Genomic DNA, 19,437 nt, shown 5'->3' with positions numbered 1-19,437 from the left:
GAAAACAATGATGGCAACTTATGTACAAATATGCTTGATACGATTGATGTATGGATTATTGTAAGAGCTGTAAGAGCCCCCACTGGTTCCATTGTGTCTCTAAGGAAGAGCTTCAAGGCCAGTGGGACATGTGAAGACCCCGTGGGGTAAGAAGGAGAGTGATACAACCTGGAGTCGGCAGCTAGCTCTCAGTGTGGCGCCCACTGCTCTGGAGCGGTGGACTAAGGCTGGCGTCACAAGGGGACTGAGAGGTGGCCCTCTCATTCAGGGTCTTCAGGATAGACTCTGCCTTTTCTTCTCGTTCTAAAACCACTACCGGCTTTAGCGTCCACTGCATTCCTGAGGAGACACTGTCACAGCCACCAGCGCCTGGCTATGGGTGCTTAGAAATTAAAGGATTACTGGAGGGGAAGGAGAAGTGGTGGGAGAAAGGGGGAACCAATCACAATGATCTGCCTATAACCCCCTCCCAGGGGGGTGGACAACAGAAAAATGGGCGAAGGGAGACATCGGTCAGTGTAAGACATGACAAAATAATAATTTATAAATTATCAAGGGTTCATGAGGGAGGAAGGGAGAGAGGGAGTGAGGGAGGGGAAAATGAAGAGCTGATACCAAGGATTCAAGTAGAAAACAAATGTTTTGAGAAAGATGATGGCAACAAATGTACAAATGTGCTTGACACAATGGATGGATTGTGATAAGAGCTGTGTGAGCCATCAATAAAATGATTTTTTTTAAAGAAAGAAATTAAAGGATTACCAACCAAGGAAGGTCTGAGCGTCCCCGGAGACCACCTTGGCGGGTGCGTAGAGCTCATTCCAAACGTGAGCGGGCAGCCCAACCTGCTGGGTTCCTCGCTCGTTCTAGGAATACTTCTCTGGTCCACCCCCTCCCTTTCCCCCGACCAAGGAAGAGAAAGGAAAGGCGCCTGGCCTTCGACTCGCTCAGATGTGTGCCTCGATGTGCTGTTTCCCTTCCCGGATGGCGTTCCCAACAGCCTCTCCATCTCCATATGCGCCTCCATGTTTCCCTTCCTGGATGGCATTCCCAACAGCCTCTCCATCTCCATATGCGCCTCCATGTTTCCCTTCCTGGATGGCATTCCCAACAGCCTCTCCATCTCCATATGCGGCCTCCATGTTTCCCTTCCTGGATGACGTTCCCAACAGCCTCTCCATCTCCATGTGCGCCTCCATGTGCTGTTTCCCTTCCCGGATGGCGAGCCCAACAGCCTCTCCATCTCCATATGCGCCTCCAGGTTTCCCTTCCTGGATGGCATTCCCAACAGCCTCTCCATCTCCATATGCGCCTCCATGTTTCCCTTCCTGGATGGCGTTCCCAACAGCCTCTCCATCTCCATGTGCACCTCCATGTTTCCCTTCCTGGATGGCGTTCCCAACAGCCTCTCCATCTCCATATGTGCCTCCATCTTCCAGAGCAGGAATCATGGCCTTCTCCGAAACTGTCACCCTTCACCGAGCCAGCTCCCTCTGCAGCAATGAGAAAGGAGGGTCTCCCTCTCCTCCCGTCAGGGATACGTGGCGAAGCTGGGAACAACTGCAGACATTTCATCAGGCTCCCAGTTCACCTCTAAGGACTCTTAGAGTCCGGCGAGATGTGAAAAGACTCCTTGGGATGGGGGACAGGTTGACGGAGAGGTGGAAAGTGCAGGGGGAAGGGTCCTTACTGGGTCCAATCCCCTCCCCGAGGAGGTGAGGTGTAGAGACTGTGCCTTCTCCCTCAGGGCAGGTCACTGAGACCCAGACAAGGGCTCATGTTGAAACTGGAAGTGCACTGTCTAGCAGAAGGTTCCAGAAAGCTTTGACCCTGCCCACGTCTCTGGAGTTCCTGGTAAGCAAAGGTGGAGGTTGCAGTGAAGCCCTGAGAGGGGAAGAGATTCTGAAAGGAGGACAAGCCTTCCCGTGCCCAGTCTTCTGCTTCAGCCCCGTTCTTAGTATGGTGCGTCCACATTTGTGCACATGTTGCCATCATCATTTCAAAACATTTTCTTCGTACTGGAGCCCCTGGTAGCAGCTCAGTTCCTCCCTCCCTCGTGAACCCTTGATAATTTATAAATGATTACTTTTTTCGTGTCTCACGCCGACCGCTGTCTCCCTTTGCCCAACAGGACCCTTTGGATAGCAACCTCTCCATCGGCACCACTCGCGTCTGATAATCACAGAGGAGAAATGCCGCAGCCCCACCGTCTTTCCTTTCACCATGATCCCCGTCCTCTGACGTCGCTGAGGCAGGGATGCTGCTCTCTCCTGAAAGCGCAGAGCCCCAGGCATGTCCAGCAGAGACAGGAGTCGGGAAGACAGGGATGGGCAGGATAAGACCAAGCTGGGCATCTTGCAGGACTGAGGACCCTGCTCTCTCTCCGAGTGCCAAGGAAACAATGTGGCCTGAGGAATAGAGCAGAAGCCAGGTGATTGAAGAATCTTGTCTTCTGGTCCTGGTGCTGCCAAGCACCTGCATTTCCTGGTCCATAAAACGGGCTTGATCACCCCTAGCCACAGAGCGACCCGGATCAAAATGATAAAGAGCGCATGGAACACTGCCTGGAACAGCAACACAAATGGTTTATGAATGTTCTTTGTAGCCATCTCTGCCTGTGCTAACTGGGCCCATGGACAGAGTATACATGTCAGCGGCAGCTTCATTCCAAGGAACCTTAGCTTGCAGTGGTTCAACAACCGGAAGGAACTTCTATCTCCCAGACCCAGGTGCCCATCCGAGTGGAGAGCAGCAGGGTCCCCAAGATCACAAGCTCTGCTGAAGTGCTTCTGCCTCCTGAGGACTTCTTGTCCCACGTCGCCTGCAGAGGGTGCCAGCCAGCCTTGTGTCGCCCTCATCATTTGGACACTGATTGGTCTTAGAGCATTTTACGTAGGTGATACCACACCTGCGCAGGTTTCCACTTGGCCCCAGACCACAGTTTCCCCCAACTTGACTCACGGACATCAGCCTAACTACAACCCAAATGCTAATAGCAACTTCCAACTACTGAGCACCTACTATGTGCTTGGTACTGCCACATGCTGGGGAGACACAGAATAAGTGGCCACCAAGTCATCAGCAAAGCAAGGTAGACTGCATGGTTTCATGACATCTGAGCCTTTGTCCTGTGCTATTTCAATTCTGGACACAGTGAGCATTGTTCAACGCCCCTCCCCAGACCAAAAAAAGACCTAAATGTTACCTGCAAAGCAAAAATGCTCTCCTTACAGGACGTGTGACTCACCTAACCAAAGAGTGGACGTGTCTCCCAGAGAGATGTGGCCCTGCCCTCTAGCAGGCGCAGAGATGGACTGCACCAGGTGCAGAACTGGGCCCTGGTGAACAGGACTGGCCACAGGAGAACACCCTGGTCACCTGCCGGGGGAAACAAGAGGGATGACAAAGGCCACCGTAAAAATGTCATTTCTGACTACTACTCATGGGTATAAGACAAGGCCCTTAAGGATGGGCTCCCCTGTGCACTCCATTGGCTCCCCTTGCCCATCCTTCTCTTTGTGAACCTCCTCCTGGGCCACAAGGGGCTGCTCAGGACCAGAGGCCTCCACCCTCCATCCTGCAGAATGCTCAGGGCTTCAGCTCAAGGTGAAAGAAGCCTCTGGCTTCAAGGAGATAGAATGAAGTGGTGCTCACAACTGGGTCTAGACACAGGCTCAAGGTCAAGTGGTTTCATCTGAATGTCAAGGAAGAGCATACATGTCTATTCCACCCGCTTACACACATACACAAACACACACAGAGAGATGCCAGAAAAAGAGAGAGGGGGGGGGCCCTTGAGTCGAATCAGGCTCATGGCAACAGCATGTGTATTACATAGAGTTTACTTTATTTTCTACTGACTTTATATTATCTATGCTCTATGAAGTTGACTTGACTATCATCTTTTTCCCCAACAGTTTTATTGGCCTGTAATTCTCATAGCATACAATTCAATCATTCAATCACATCAAGAAGAGTTGTGCCGTCATCACCACAATCAGTTTTAGAATAGCTTCTTCATTCTTGTGCTCATGGTTATGAGCTCCCCATCTCCCCCCAAGCTCCCCTGCCACAACCCCAAGGAACCATTAATCCAGTCACCGGCTACAGATTTGCCTATCCTGGACTTCATCTACAGAAAAACATGTTTAAAACACTAACACAATGACTGTATAAAACAGATGAAAACCTCAATCAAGAAGAAGGCAGAAAACATTAAAAACTAGAACCAATGTAAATGGATCGTGGGGGAAATCAAATGATGGGGTGCTAAGTGTTAACCTAACTGCATCTGAAACAATCCGCTTTCCCGCGCATGAAAAAGTAAGGTTATTCGCTGGCTACAGTCTTTATAGAAGCAGACCACCAAGTTTTCCCTTCATGCTCAATTCCCCAACCCCGCCCCATTAATTGATGAATGCAAATCATTTGCATGACCCAAGAATTTTATTTCCACACAAGTACCCTGACATCTTCTACGATGACACTTCATCTCAGGTGTAGTTAAGGAGGGAAATGGGGCTTGAGCAAGGATCTGAAAAGGGTATCCAGGGGTCAGTTCAGAGGATTAAGACCCAGTCGGGGGCTGTGTCTGTCCTCACAGAGCAGGGTGTGCCCTCCTTCTGCCTTTAGGGTGAGCCCCAGTGCAGACACTCAGGAAACCAGGGTAGAAGCATCTTCTGTTTCCCACAGCAATGCCCTTCCCTGCCCTCTCAGCTGCTTCCTTCTTTCTCAGGGAGCTTAGCTGAGAAAGGGGGAAATACAGTCTAGGGAACTTTTTCTAATTCAAAAAAGTTACATTTTAAAATATATTCAATATTAAATAGTTTACAATGAATGTATCAGTTACGTTACATTTTTTAAAACTTTTTATTGTGAATGCGGTGAGGATTTACATTTCAGATCATCATATTTTCGGCCACAAAATTAGAGACATCTTTATTAAATAAAAACATCAACATGTGAAGTTCTTGCTGCTTGACATTTCTTCCTTCTAGGTCTATACATTTCTTTTTGTTCTGAACCATTTAATTGACATATAACTCACATATCATACAATTCAGTAGTTCAACCAATCAAGAAGAGCTGTACAATCACCACCTCAATCCATTTTAGAACATTGTCTTCAGTCTTGTGCGCCTCCTTATTAGTGCTCCGTTTCCCTCCAGCCTCCCCTGCTTTTCCCTCAAGGGACCATACTTCCAATCACCGTCTCTATAGATATACCTAGGCTGGATTTCACATACAGGAAAACATTTAAAAACATACAAACAACAACAAAACCTAACAAGAATAACAAAATAAAGCAGATAAAAACCTCAATTGAAAATAAAGCGGAAAATATTAAAACCTAGAACAAACTAAAATGGATTATAAGGAAGATCAAATGATAGGGTGCTAAGTGTTAACCTAACTGCATCTGCAACGATCCGCTTTCCAATGCGCTCTGCATGTTAGTAAGATGATTCACTTTTTTAATTGGTAACTGGTATTTTACTGGTTGTTTTGGGTATCAGTACAGAGAAATTATAAACAATTTGGAATGACTCTTTTCTTGTTGTTGTCTGGGGTTACACTGGTTATATTTCTGATGTTTGGGTTTGGAGGAGGATGTAAGGGCAGACAGTTTGTCTACCTTGCTGCCATCGACTGAGGATGTCCCTGGAAACTGACTTGGCTCGGTATCCACAGCCGAGGGAAGACAAGGGCTCTGCTCTGCATCTCCAGCCTGCTCCGCATCTCCAGCCTGCTCCGCATCTCCAGCCTGCTCCGCAACTCCAGCCTGCTCCGCATCTCCAGCCTGCTCCGCATCTCCAGCCTGCTCCGGAGCTCCAGCTAGCAGCTACATTTTTCCCGGGTTGGCAAGGTAATGTTGTTGGAGGGAACAGCACGGCTGCAGGTAGCTATCCACAGTCTTACAAGATGGTGTACATCTCTTGCTAACTGGGCTGGCGGAGTTTGGAGACATCGAGGGAGAGTCAAGCTCTTGTTTGGAAAGGCAGGAGAGGGAAGAGAAGAAGGGGGGCTAACTCGGAGCCATCTTCCCATAAGTCTCGAGGCTGTTTTATTCTGTGGCACCCTTTATCCTGGATTATGGGCTATGGTGTAATGTCTTTAGTCACCAGGTGGTACCGAGTCACTTTTTTTTTTAACAATTTATTGGGGCTCATACAATTCTTATCACAGTTCATACATATACATACATCAATTGTATAAAGCACATCTGTAAGTCTTTGCCCTAATCATTTTTTCTCCTCTTTTCTTTTTTTACATTTTATTAGGGACTCATACAACTCTTATCACCAGCCATACATATACATACATCAATTGTATAAAGCACATCCATACATTCCCTGCCCCAATCATTCTCAAGGCATTTGCTCTCCACTTAAGCCCCTCACATCAGGTCCTCTTTTTTTTCTTTGAAGTTTTGCTGCACTTGTTCTGCATTGGAGAGCCTGCGTGTTATTTGCCATTTCATCTTCTTCAGACAATGGTGGGTCGTCATCAGTACCTAAAAAAACTGCCTCTCTGGAGGCTGCAGCAAATTAATTCTTTCTCTTCTTCCCAAAGCACAATAGTTCTATTGCCTGCAATTTTCACTTGGAGAAGACCACACAGCTCAGGTGAGGCAGTCTTGCTTCTCTTAATCCCCACTTGAATGTCTATTCACTTTTTTGTAAGAATATGTTTTCTTGTATTGACTATCATGTCATCTGTTCTTCACTGTTACAAATTAGTAGATACATGAATGATGGTACCTAATTTCTAACTTATGGTTTGCCTTTATTTAACATGCAGTTACTGTGAATGTCAAGATACATTTCCCTGGGACATATCTGAGGTAGTTAGTTTATTGTTCCAACCTGGACAACAAACACATGTGGGGTTAATTGAAGGGCGGAGAGATAAATGGATCAGTGAGCCTTCCCTTTCAAGTTCTCAGGTCTCTTGCTTTCTGATGGTCAGACCAGGGTGCAGCTGCCTTAGCCAGTTCCATGCTTCGACTGGCAAGGCTCACTTCCTGCAAGACATCCCAGAGGAGAAGCCACATGGATCTACCCCGATGCAACCTTGGGTGCTGGAGCAGCCGTGTGGAGACCCCTGTCAGTGCTGAGATGCTTACACACTCACTGACTTGGCTTTCTTCCTGCAGTTGGCATCATCATGTCTGTTTTGTGAGGTGGAGGAGGGCTTTGTGGATCGGTGTTGGACATGTGGGTTAATGGGTTAATGTTGGACTTGTGGGCTTGGGCAGCACTGGGTTGGGATGTTTACTTGATATTCACTTAACCTTTATTTAAAACTCTCTTATACATCAGTTTCTGTGGATCTGTGTCTCTAACATACCCAGACTAACACAATGTCCTTTCAAAGCAAAATATGAGGAGTTAGAAAAATACTCCTGAATACACTTTACTTGTGTGAATGCTATGGTTTGTGAATTATATAATGATAACGCTAAAAAATGTAAAGATGTGTTATAGTGATATGGGTTAATATATAAATTTACACCTCTTCCTTACTTACTGACTGTTATTATCCCATATTTTGAGTTTATGAAAACAGCTTTTTAGTTTTTCCGGTTGCTGCGCTGCGCGGTGAGGATCTCTTAAGCCGCCAGCCCTGCGGTCCAAGGGTCCTCTGCAGTCCGTGCAGGTGTTCGGGCAGGCGCACTGCAAACGGGGCAACGGCCTCATCAAGGTGAACGGGCGGCCCCTGGAGATGATCGAGCCTCGTACGTTGCAGTACAAGCTTCTGGAACCCGTTCTGCTTCTGGGGAAAGAGCGGTTTGCTGGTGTGGACATCCGAGTCCGGGTGAAGGGTGGTGGCCACGTGGCTCAGATTTATGCAATCCGCCAACCCATCTCCAAAGCCTTGGTGGCGTCTGACCAGAAATACGTGGACGAGGCTTCCAAGAAGGAAATCAAGGACATTCTCATCCAGGATGACCGAACCCTGCTGGTAGCTGACCCCCGGCGCTGCGAGTCCACGAAGTTCCGTGGCCCAGGCGCCCGTGCTCGCTACCAGAAACCCTACCGATAAGCCCACCTCCAGGAAGGGCTCTACCTTTATAATAAACAGAAGTTCTGGGAAGAAAAAAAAAGAAAATAGCTTTTTAAAATCACTGTCCAATTACTTTGTATGTTAATGACATTCATCTGATAGGAATTAATGCCAGGGCAGGAGGCAAAAGTAACATTGGCCATGATGATGAAAGTTATGTATCAGCTTGGCAAGGCCATGACTCTCAGTGATCTCATTGTTTGGGCAGTGATGTAATTTTTCAGGAATGGAGTGATGTATCTTGGTAGTTAAGTACTAGTAAGGTCCTCCTCTAGTTCAGTGTTAGTCTGGGTAGACCAGAGAAACAAATTTATGGACACTCTCATATGTATAGTAAAGAATCTTTATATACAAAAGCAATTGAATATTGAGAAAACATCCAAGCCCATTCCAGATCAAGTCCATAAGTCCAATATTATCCCACATACCCAATACCAATCTATAAAGTCCTCTTCAGATTCACAAAATACACATAATGACACCAAATGCAGGACTATTACAGGCAAGTGGGTGCAAAGTCTTTTGGATCCAGTGGTGGTAGAAGCATCTCAGTGCTGGCAGGGGTCTCCATGTGGCTTCTCCAGTTCCCAGGGCACAGGATCCATAAGCATAGTGACATCTCTCTTGTTAGTAGAGGGTCTCTCATAGAGTGAGCAAAGAGAGAGAAGTGGCTCCTGTCTCCAAGAAGGAAAAGACAGCAGTTCCCAGAATTCTCAGGAGAAGGCCATGCCCACACAGAGGTGTCATTGGCTATCTCCAGATTGACAGACTAGACTCCACCCCTACACTCTTAATCCTCAAATTGACACCAGATTATGTAACTACCACAAGTTCCAACTTACAGCTGGTCAGAATCTCAACATGTGTCCTGTGTTAGTCTGGGTAGACTACAGAAACAAATCCATGAACACATATATGTGTATAAGAAAGAGATTTATATACAAGAGCAATTAAACATTGAGAAAACATTCCAGCCCAGTCCAGATCAAGTCCATAAGTCCAATACTAGCCCATATGTCCGACACCAATCTATAAAGTCCTCTTCAGACTCACAAAACACATGCAATGATAGCAAATATAGAAGATCACAGGCCAGTGGGTGGAAAGTCTTTGGATCCAGGGGCATTGGAAGCACCTCAGCACTGGCAGGGGTCTCTGCATCAGAGTAGTCCATTCGTCTTGTCAGCTGCTATGTCTCCCTGGGTGTGAGCAGATAGTTTCCCACCACCAAGGAGGAAAATCAGGATTTCCCAGAATCCTTAGAGGCCTCATTGGCTATGATCTGATTGACAGACTAGACTCTACCCCTTCACTGATAATCCCATCACTGGTCTGGGGATAAGGCTGCAATAACTAGCTTGAACCAATGAAATTCCATCTCCTGGGGCTGGGGAAAGCATAACATCTACTGAAACCCATTGCTGGACAGAACTGAGGTTCTCTTAACGAGATAAGAAAGGAGAGATTTAAACAAGAGTGTCTTCCACAGACTGGGTAGTAAACTTCATGAGCTCTAGCAAATGTCTCCCTGCTAGGATGTTATGTTAGGCAGGGTTCTCTAGAGAAACAAAACCAGAACACTTAGAGATAGATAGATAGATGATAGATAGATAGATAGATAGATAGATAGATAGATAGATTTATATAGAGATAAGGAATATCAAAGTTAATTGGTCCACACAGCAGTACAGAGGGTTCAGTTCAACTCACTTTTGTGGAACACTTAATATACTGAAGGTCCTTCAACTCCCACTGCCTGCTGGTCCAAGGTCAAGGAAGTAGACAGCTGAATCTGCCCTCAGGCAAGATAAGCAGGGTCAGCCAGCAGGCAGCAAATGGCAGGGTGTGGCAGCAACAGTCAGCTTCAAGGGATCATAAGGAAGCATGCCCTGATGGAGCCTCAAGCTCTAGTGCATGTGTGGTGACATAATCCACCAGCAGCATGACTCAGCAGGCATCGAAGGAACCTCAAGCTCTAGTGATGCACAGCAACATGATCCATGGGTTGGCTTGACCTACAGGTAGTGCAGCACACGATTGAGGCAAAAGATTAGCTCGATGCAGTAGCATGATGGTGCTATCACCAGGGAGAAAGAGAAGCAGGGGCTAGTCTCAGAAAGCATTAATCTCGTTCACCTTCCAATCAAGCTGTAACCTGATTAAATTCTGCCCACTATGAAAGCCTAGTTGGCACAATAAACCTGTAACAGATGTGCTACTCCAGAGGTATCCTGACTTGAGAGCAGGTTGGCAAATGTATCCTAAAAAAGGACTGGGCTCCAAAAGCTTGAACCTTGTGAGTTTCCTCAACATTGCCTCACCGGGGAATGATACAAGTCAGAGCAGACGCAAGGGGAACTAGTACTGGTACAGTTATATACAATGTAACCCTGGGGAAGATGAAAGGGTATGCTGTCAGTGTATCTCATGACTTCTAGTGAATCTATCATTCTTTCAAAATGCTCAAAAGGAAAACAAAACAATGAAAGAAAAACTTACAGCAATGCAGTGGAAAATGAACAAAAATGTGATCCTGCAATTCTCCGAATAGGAAACAAGCATGACTGCTGATAGCAAAACAGATCAAGTCAATGATATAACATTCAAAATAAAACTGAAAGCAATGATAATAAAATAAAAATGAGCTCAATGTGACATTCAATGGAGTGGATGAAGCTCACAGATTTGATGCTATGAGAGCTCTCAACACATGGGATTCAGAAGAGATAAAAGCCCTCGGGCAAGTCGAAGGCAAATGTTTTGAGAATGATGATGGCAACAAATATACAAATGTGCTTGACACAATGGATGGATGGATGGATGGATGGATGGATGGATGGATGGATGGATGGATGGATGGATGGACTGTGATAAGAGTTGTACGAGCCCCCAATAAAATGATTTTTTTTTAAATCCTTCAGGACCAGTAGTGGGAGTAGTGACATCCTGAGGGTAGAGAGATGGAGAGGGAGTCAGGGGGAGGGGAAACCCATCACATGGTTGAATATATAGCCCACCTCCCAGAGGGATAAATAGCAGAAATGTGGGTGAAGGGAGACAACGGACAGTGTAAGACACGAAATAACAACAATACTATATAATTTATTGAGGATTCATGAGAGTAGGTGGGTAAGGGAGGGAGGGGAAAAAGAGGAGCTGATACCAAGGGCTCAAGTAGAAAGAAAATGTTTTGGCAATGTTAATGGCAACATATGTCCAAGTGTGCTTAATACAATTGAATGATGGCTTGTCGTAGATTTGTAAGAGCCCCCCCAATAAAATGATTAAATTATAAAATAAAATTTATTTTAAACACTTGATGCTGAATAAAAGAAGCTAGACGTCAGACACAGCGTAATTCCACTTATGTGAAATTCAAAACCCCACACTCCTGTGGTTGAGTCCATTTGGACTCCAGGCGACCCCGGGTGCTACGGAAAAGGGCCATTCTATAGGATTTTCTTGACTGTGGGCTTCACAGGTGCACATCATCTTCCGGCTGCGGTGCCCATCGGTGGGTCTGAACCATAAGCCTTTAGGTTACTAGCCAGGCACACGCCACTGGTGCAACCCAAGGATCTTACATGAAATTCAAGAACAAACAAAACCTGATTGAGCTATTGAATGGTATGATTTACGGATTATATGTCAATAAAACTGTTAAATTAAAAAGAGAGAGAGAGAGCCAAGAAAACTAACTATCTTATGTGATAGAAATCAGATTGGGTACAGAGATCGAAGAGGATGGGAAAGAAAAGAACTTTCTATGCCCTAGGGTTTAGGATACACCGTGCATGCATTCAAAAAATGTCTAAAACTCCATTGAGCTGGGCATTTAATATCGTGCCCTTTCCTACAGATAAACCATAAACGAATAGAAACCTGAAGCAGCAGCAATCATACATAGACCCTGGGTTTAATATAAAATAAGAAAAGGGAACAAGGAAGGCAAGTACAGCCGCAGAGCAGAGCCAGTTGCACACAGCAGAAAGTCAGGTTCAAGGATCCCAGGTGTATCAGTGTTCTGGAGATACCTAGGGCTCCCGCACGGATGAAGAGACGGCAGAAACAATGCTCTCTGTCTTGCAAGGTTGGCTCCCAAAAAGCCAAGCACTTCTGCTTTGTTCTCATGGGAACGTTGGGATTGGTACTTCTGAGCCATCGGAAATCCTCAAGTTCACCCCTAGAGACCCAGGAACTTGAAATACTGACAGGAGCTTGCCACCCACGACCATAGCTGCTCACAGTGTACAGCCAGGTGACTTAAAGGTCGGAGTGCCAAGGCCACTGTAAAGTCCCCCATTTTCCATCTGATGACGTCCACATATCTGGCCCCTCTCCATTGCCAGGGGAGCAGGTATGCCTCCCTTCTTCTCTCACCTTCCAAGTTGAATGTAAGGCTTGGTAGACCCTAATCCAGAGTGACTCCGCCAACTGATTCTAGCAAATGAAATTCCCGGTCTCTCCTACCTTCAGATAAAGAAGAGAGCAGAGCTCAGCACAGATGGTGAAAAACACCAGCACTGGTGTTTTTCTACTGCTATTTGTTTGCTTGCCGATGAAATTGAATAAATCTCCTGTATTTGCTCACATCTGTTTCCACTGCATATTGAACAACATGCATGCTGTTATTTTAACAAAAGTCCGTTTTTGGTAGGTTGCTTGAAAAGGTCAATCAGTTTAGGTGTACACTCATGCAGGTGACTTCTTGAGGACACCATAGACCTGCTCCTCAATGCTAGCAATAGGACCACAACTCGTGTGACCAGTAGAAATATCACCACTCCTGTGAGCCGCATGCTGTGCACACTATTTCCAGCAGATGAGGGACAGCAAAAAAGAGGAAGGCCCTCACGGAGATGGACTGACACCGTGGCTGCAACCCTGGACACAAGCACAGGAAAAATTGTGAGACTGGTGCAGGACGGAGTGGTGTTTTGTTATGTTGTGCAGAAGGTCGCTATGGATCGGGATCAACTCAATGGCACGATGACAATATAGATGTGTGTGACAAATATAGCATTGTTGAGCCTTTTTCTGTGTGGAGAAGGGGCTGTCCTCCCCCACAGTAATCCAATTTCTGCCTGGAATTCTTCTCCTGGTTTAGGCTACACCACAGACTGGCTGCCTTGAGGAGGGAGCCTGAGAAATCCCAGCCAGAACAGAGGAGGCTGTGTGCTAGAGAAGAGGGCTGTGGTGTCGGAAAGCCTCTAGCAGAGGGCCGAAGGGGAGACCATCCCTCTTGTGATCTAGCGGAGGGCAAGAAGGAAACAGGGAGGAGAAGGGCTGGGATGGAGATGCCATGGCCGGGCAGTGTGATGGGGCCCAAACCCTCAAGTGATGTGGAAATGGAATAGATTAGAAGCCCCGGGTATGTTTAGGAATTCCCAGGACAGAAGGAAACACTTCCTGAGAGTCTGTTTCCCAGAGTGCCCAGGAGGCCCCAGGCTTCAGAGAAGGGACATGCCCAACCTGGCCCCAGAGCAATAGTTAAGAATATATTCAGAAAGAGGCCCAAGAAACTGGTGACTATGGTTAATTCTTTTTTTTCCCCCCAAGATCATTTTATTGGGCACTCTTGAAGCTCTTATAACAATCCATACATCAATTATATCAAGCATATCTGTATATATGTAGCCATTGTTATTTTCTAAATATTTACTTTCTGTTTGAACTCTTGGTATCAGCTCTTCTTTTTCCCCTCCCTCCCCCCCCACCCTTGTGCCCCTTGATAAACTATAAGTTATCATTATTTTCATGTCTTACACGAACCACCATCTCCCTTCCCCCATGGTTGCTGTTGTTTGTCCCCTTCGGAGGGGGTGCGGGTGGATATATGTCAATCATTACTCCCATATCTACTCCTGAGGGGTTTATCTGGCCTGGGCCCTGTGTGTCCTTGGATCTTATCTGACCAATGCACAGGATAAAGTGTCCAGCCCAAAGTGAAAGGCAGGACTGGGGTCATGATAGCGGGGGGTGGAAGCTTCAAGGAACCAGAGGAATAGTGTGTGTTTCATCGGTGCTGTAATGCACCCTGGTTGACTCATCCTTCCTTATGACCTTCTGTGAGGGGATGTCATATTGTCTACAGATGGGTTTTGGGTCTCTGCTTCAATTCTCAATAATATGTGTTTGTTTATGGTTTCTGCTAAATGGCCACTTGTTTAACATCAAGCCTTTAAGACAGATGCTATATCTTTTGATAGCCGGGCACCATCAGCTTTCTTCACCATATGCTTGTGCAACCATTTTGTCTTCAGTGATCATCTCGGGAGGGTGAGCATCACAGAATGCCAAGTTGTTAAATCAAAGTGTTCTTGTGTTGAGGCAGGGTTTAAACAGAGGCCCAAAGTCCGTATATTTTATGGTTGACTCTTAATAGGGTGTTGTGTCCCCCCACTCAAAAAGATGATTTGGAGTCACTCATCGCCTGTGGGTATCAGTTCATTTGCAAAGAGGTTTTCCTTGCGAAGCTGATGAAGCCATGTCAGGGGAGAGTGTGCCTCAGATCCAACTGCTTTGGAGATATAAAAATTGCAAATTAGGGGCAGAGACAAGCAAGCACAAACAGGGGGAAGAAAAACACCATTTGGTGATCTCCAGGGAGCACCAAAAAGAACCCTGGAGAAGCGAGGGCAAGGATTCCTGTCCCCACATCACTGCACACAGAGAGTGCCTTCCCCCGGGCTGGCAAACGGAATTCACACTTCCAGCCTCAGAATCGGTGTGTGTTAGGTTGGCTTCTCTAGGAGAAGCAAAGGAGTCACGTTTGCATGTGCTGTAGCTGGAAAGAAATTCCTATCCAAAAGTGGCTTACACAATTGTAGAAGTAGCTGCATGCAGACAGGCTTCTCCTGACTCATGGAAGCTGATGAGCAGGAAGTAAGATGAGGAAGCAGAGACAGGGGGCAGACTGGCAGATGCAGAGGGAATAGGCATCCAAAGTTGGCGTAATGACCCATCATCAGTCCACCGCTGGCTCCTGGTGTGCATGCCACAGACCAAATGCAAGGTCTAGCTCCAGCAGAAGGCAACAGACCAGAGAATTTCTCTCTCTCTCTCTCTCTCTCTCTCTCTCTCTCTCTCTCTCTCTCTCTCTCTCTCTCTCTCTCTCTCTCTCTCTCTCTCTCCCTCTCCCTCTCCCTCTCCCTCTCCCTCTCCCTCTCTCTCTCTCATACAAAAGGTCAGTAGTGTCACCAGATGGCACCAGATGGTTCCACACCCATCCTGACTCCAGAGTGTCTAGCTGAAGTGTGGGGAAACAGATTTTTGTGCTTTAAAAACACTCACTTGATGCATGTCTGTTGCAACTCAAAAGAAAGAAAAGAAAAACTTCACAGGAGTAGAAAGCCCAGTCTTTCTCCCTCGGCGATACGGGTGGCTTCAAGCTGCCGACCATGCTGATTGCAGCCCAGTGCTTAACTACTGCACCCGAACCCCCGCCCCCCACCCCAGCAGCACTTCTTTCCCAGCAGTACTAGATAAATAAGACTGCGTGTATCCAAAATCTCATGGCATCGAGTCGATTCGGACTCATAGTGACCCTGTAGGGCAGAGTAGAACTCTCCTCCTCGTTTCCAAGACATGAAATCTTCACATCTTTATGGAGCTGTCTCCTCCTTCCCCCCAGGAGCGACTGGTGGTTCGGAATGCTGACTTTAGGGTGCGCAGCTCAGTTCGTGGCCAGCGAGGCCACCAGGACCCCTTTAGCCCTGGTGTCAAGACCCCTGGAAAGGAGATTTAGAATCCTGTGACTAATGAATCTTGAGGAGCCTGTGGTAGATAAATGATCGAAAGGCCAACTGATCATTACTCCCTGCCTCTATCCACAGCCAGGAGCCCTGGCGATGGCCTTGACTCCTCACCAGAAGTTCAGCAATTCAAAACCACCAGATGAGCCCTTCTGCTTGCACAAACCCTCAAAAACCCAAAGGGGAAATTCTGCTGTGTCCTAAGGGTCACTCTCAGTCAGAACTGACTTGGTGGCTGGGAGGTACTTGGGGTATCCCTGCCGGTTACTACAGGACTTTGAAGCTCCTCCCACCAAGTGCTGATGTCTATCTTCCATCCCTGTGGCGTGGCCCGACTCCATCACTTTGGGCTGGGGCAGAAATGACACTGCGCCTTGCATCTCTAACACTCGGAACAATCCCGCCTCGGAGATCCAGGCCCCTGCCCCTCCTGGTGCCAAGGACAGGGCTTGGGGCCCGGGGTTCTTACAGTATTGACGATGACTTACAGGAACCACTGCCATGACACAGAAGCAGGAAATTCCTGGCCTGACTCCTTCCTCTTGCACCAGAGGCTTCTCATGATGCGGTAAAAACAGTTCCCCCAAGTAGCCCTGGCCAAGAGAACAGCAGACATCCTGGCTCCCAGACTCGAGCGCCCACTCAACAGCGGAACAGCAGTGCGGTGTGCCCTTGACATGCCGGCCCGATCGCCTCCCTGCTGTCTGCTGCTGGGGCTCTTCCTCGTACTGGCTGGTAAGTGGGGTCTGGCTGGTCCTCGGGAGGGTGTCAGGTGCTCTGGCATGCTGAGAAGAGCTGAGAGTTCAGGGGAGCCCCAGCCCTTCCTAGGGGGGCACAATAATCAGGTTCTGAACTCCCTGCCTGAGGTTCGGACCCACATGTCCCGCTCAGAGGCCACAGCTTTGTCTGTTCTGGCCCGCTCTGAGACAAGGCTGCTGGCAGGGCCCCTCCCACAGGGCTGTTGTGAGTACCGAATACAAACGCAGGACAGCTTAGCCGCTGGCACCACCATCAGCAGCACCATCCATCGCCGGGGGTTGCTTCCAACACGTGGAGACGCCGTGTGTGTCAGTGGCCCTGTAGGCCGGCAGATGGCCACTGGCTGAGGTTTCGCATCAGGCCTTCCTCCCAAGGTACCTCTGGATGGTCTCCAACCTCCAACCTGAGTGTCCTGACCGTTTGTACTATCTAGGGAATCCAGGCTCAGCCTAGAACCAACGATGTAATTTGCAGAATCCAGAACAAAACGACTATAGAGCTGAAAATGTGTACAGATCTCAAGAAAGCCAGGGCAGAGCAGTCCACCAAGCAGAGGGTCCTCTAAGCACAGAAACCATGTGACTGTGGGTCATGCACCGTGAGACAAAACTGGGCTCAAGTCTCTCTGCGGACTGGTTTAAGCAGCATCCCTCTGGGTCTCATCCCCCACCCCCTGCCCTTCTGTAAAATGGGGCCAATGTGAGTAGGTCCTGCCTTGGTGATTTCATTAGGGGGATTCAGCAAGCTAAGACATGTAACGTACATAGCCCAATGGAAGGATGCAACAAATGTTAGCTATGTTGTATTGTTGGAACTGAGATGGTTAGATTGTGTCAACTCTGGAACCACTCCTGGTACCAAATGGCTTAGGCTGGGTTCTCCAGAGAAGCAAGCAGTAGTGATGCTTGTGCATGTTGTATCCAGAAAGAGATTTATGCCCCAAAAGTGGCTTCCACCCTCTGACCATGAACCAGGCATGCGAACAGCCTTGCCGTCTTGCAAAATGCATGTTGATGGTTACAGATGCAGTTAACATTTAGCACCCTGTCATTTGATCTCCCTTATGCTCCATTTAAATGTGTTCTGGTTTTTAATACTTTCAGCTTTCTTTTCATTGGAGGGTTTTACTTGTTTGACTTTGTTATTGTTGTTAGTTTGGGATTTTTGCTTTTGGGGTTTGTGTTTTATTTTGCTTTTCATGTTCTTCTGTATGTGAAGTGCAGGAAAGGCAAATGTATGGGGACTGGATTAATGGCTCCATGGAAGTATGGCAGAGGAGGGTGGGTAGGAGATGGAGAGCTAACAATGGTGAGGACAAGAATAAAAAAATGTTTTAAAACGGATTGTGGTGGTAACTGTACATCTCTTCTTGATGTGATTGAACTGGTGAGTTGCATGATAGGTAAAACTGTTTGTTGTTGTTGTTGTTGTTGTTTGCTCCCCCCCAAACTGTTTTGTTTTTAAATCATTTTATTGGGGGCTCTTACAGCTCGTATCACAACCCAGACATACATCCATTATGTCAAGCACATTTGTACACATGCTCCCATCATCATTTCCAAAGCATTTTCTTTCTGCTTGAGCCCTTGATATCAGCTCCTCATTTCCCCCTCCCCCATCCTTCCTAATAGGTAACACTGTTTTGTTTTTTAATTTAATGGCTTACACAATTGGAGAAATAGGTAAATACAGTCTGATTCAAGTCAGGTTTCTCCTGACTCACACAAGCTGATGAACAGGAAGCAGGATGAAGAAGCAGAGGCAGCAGGGGGCACAGGCTGGTGGATGCAGAGATCCAAAGTTGGCAGAATGAATCCACCATCAGTAGTCCAATGACAGCTCCTTGGATCAGCAAGCAATGAAACAGGCCACCGAGGAACAAGACCAGGGTGACAAAGGAGAGACGGCAGGAGGCACAGGCTAGTGGATGCAGAAGCCCAAAATTGGCTGAATGAATCTACTGTCAGTGGTCTGCTGACAACTCCTGAGCTCAAAGAACCAGACACAAGATCTAGCTCTGGCAGAGGCAAAGGACCAAAGAGAATTTCATTCTGCTTGGTCTCTCTCTCTTGTACAAAAAGGCTTATGACACCAAGGAGTTGTCATCAGGCAGCAATGCAATTGATAGGTTGAGCTCCACCCAGGACTGTCTAGGTGACATAGTCCCTAACCTTCACAATAAGTCGGTCTCATTGTGTTTGATCAGGTCTGTTTTGCTTCTGAGCCATGGGGCTCCTTGTTTCAACTCAGCCTCTGAGCAGCTCCACCTCTGAGCTCCAGAACGATCGGATCTGCCGGCTAGCTCAGGGGGCTCCTTCTATTTTCTACTCATCTGGGCTTCTGCCTCAGTCTTACTGAGAGCTGAATTCTGTTCATCATATCTCAGGTTCCCAGGGTGGTCTCCTCTGGAAGAAGCCCTGGCGGGCCATAGGTAGAATCGTTCCACTGACTTGGGTACCACTCCATTTCCCCAAACCAGTTTCCTTTATTATAAAAGGTGATCATGTGTTAGTCCAGGTAGACTTGGGAAACAAATTCATTGACACCCATGTGTGTGTAAAAGAGAGCTTTATATCAAAGAGTAATTGTATATTAAGAAAACATCCCAGATCAAGTCCATAAGTTCAATATTAGCCCATATGTCTGATGCCAATCTATAAATTGCTCTTAAGACTCATGCAACACATGCAATGATGCCTAATGCAGGAACAACACAGGCCCATGGGTGGAAAGTCTTGTGGAAGCATCTCAGTGCTGGCTTGGATCTCTGTGAGGTTCCTCCAGCTCCAGGACTCTGGCTGCCATCAGTGTGGCTCCATGTGGCTTGTCAACAGGAATGTCCCACAAAAAAGTATAT

The 19,437-nt window shown here is 47.1% G+C and overlaps 1 pseudogene; it reads left to right on the top strand.

Moving 5' to 3' along the window:
* Nucleotides 1-4,315: 4,315 nt before the first annotated feature.
* LOC142422615 (small ribosomal subunit protein uS9-like) lies at nt 4,316-8,112 on the top strand (annotated as a pseudogene).
* Nucleotides 8,113-19,437: the final 11,325 nt, after the last annotated feature.

Source organism: Tenrec ecaudatus, chromosome 12, assembly GCF_050624435.1.
Source record: "Tenrec ecaudatus isolate mTenEca1 chromosome 12, mTenEca1.hap1, whole genome shotgun sequence".
Classification (NCBI taxonomy): domain Eukaryota; kingdom Metazoa; phylum Chordata; class Mammalia; order Afrosoricida; family Tenrecidae; genus Tenrec; species Tenrec ecaudatus.
This window is presented reverse-complemented; position numbering and strand designations above follow the sequence as displayed.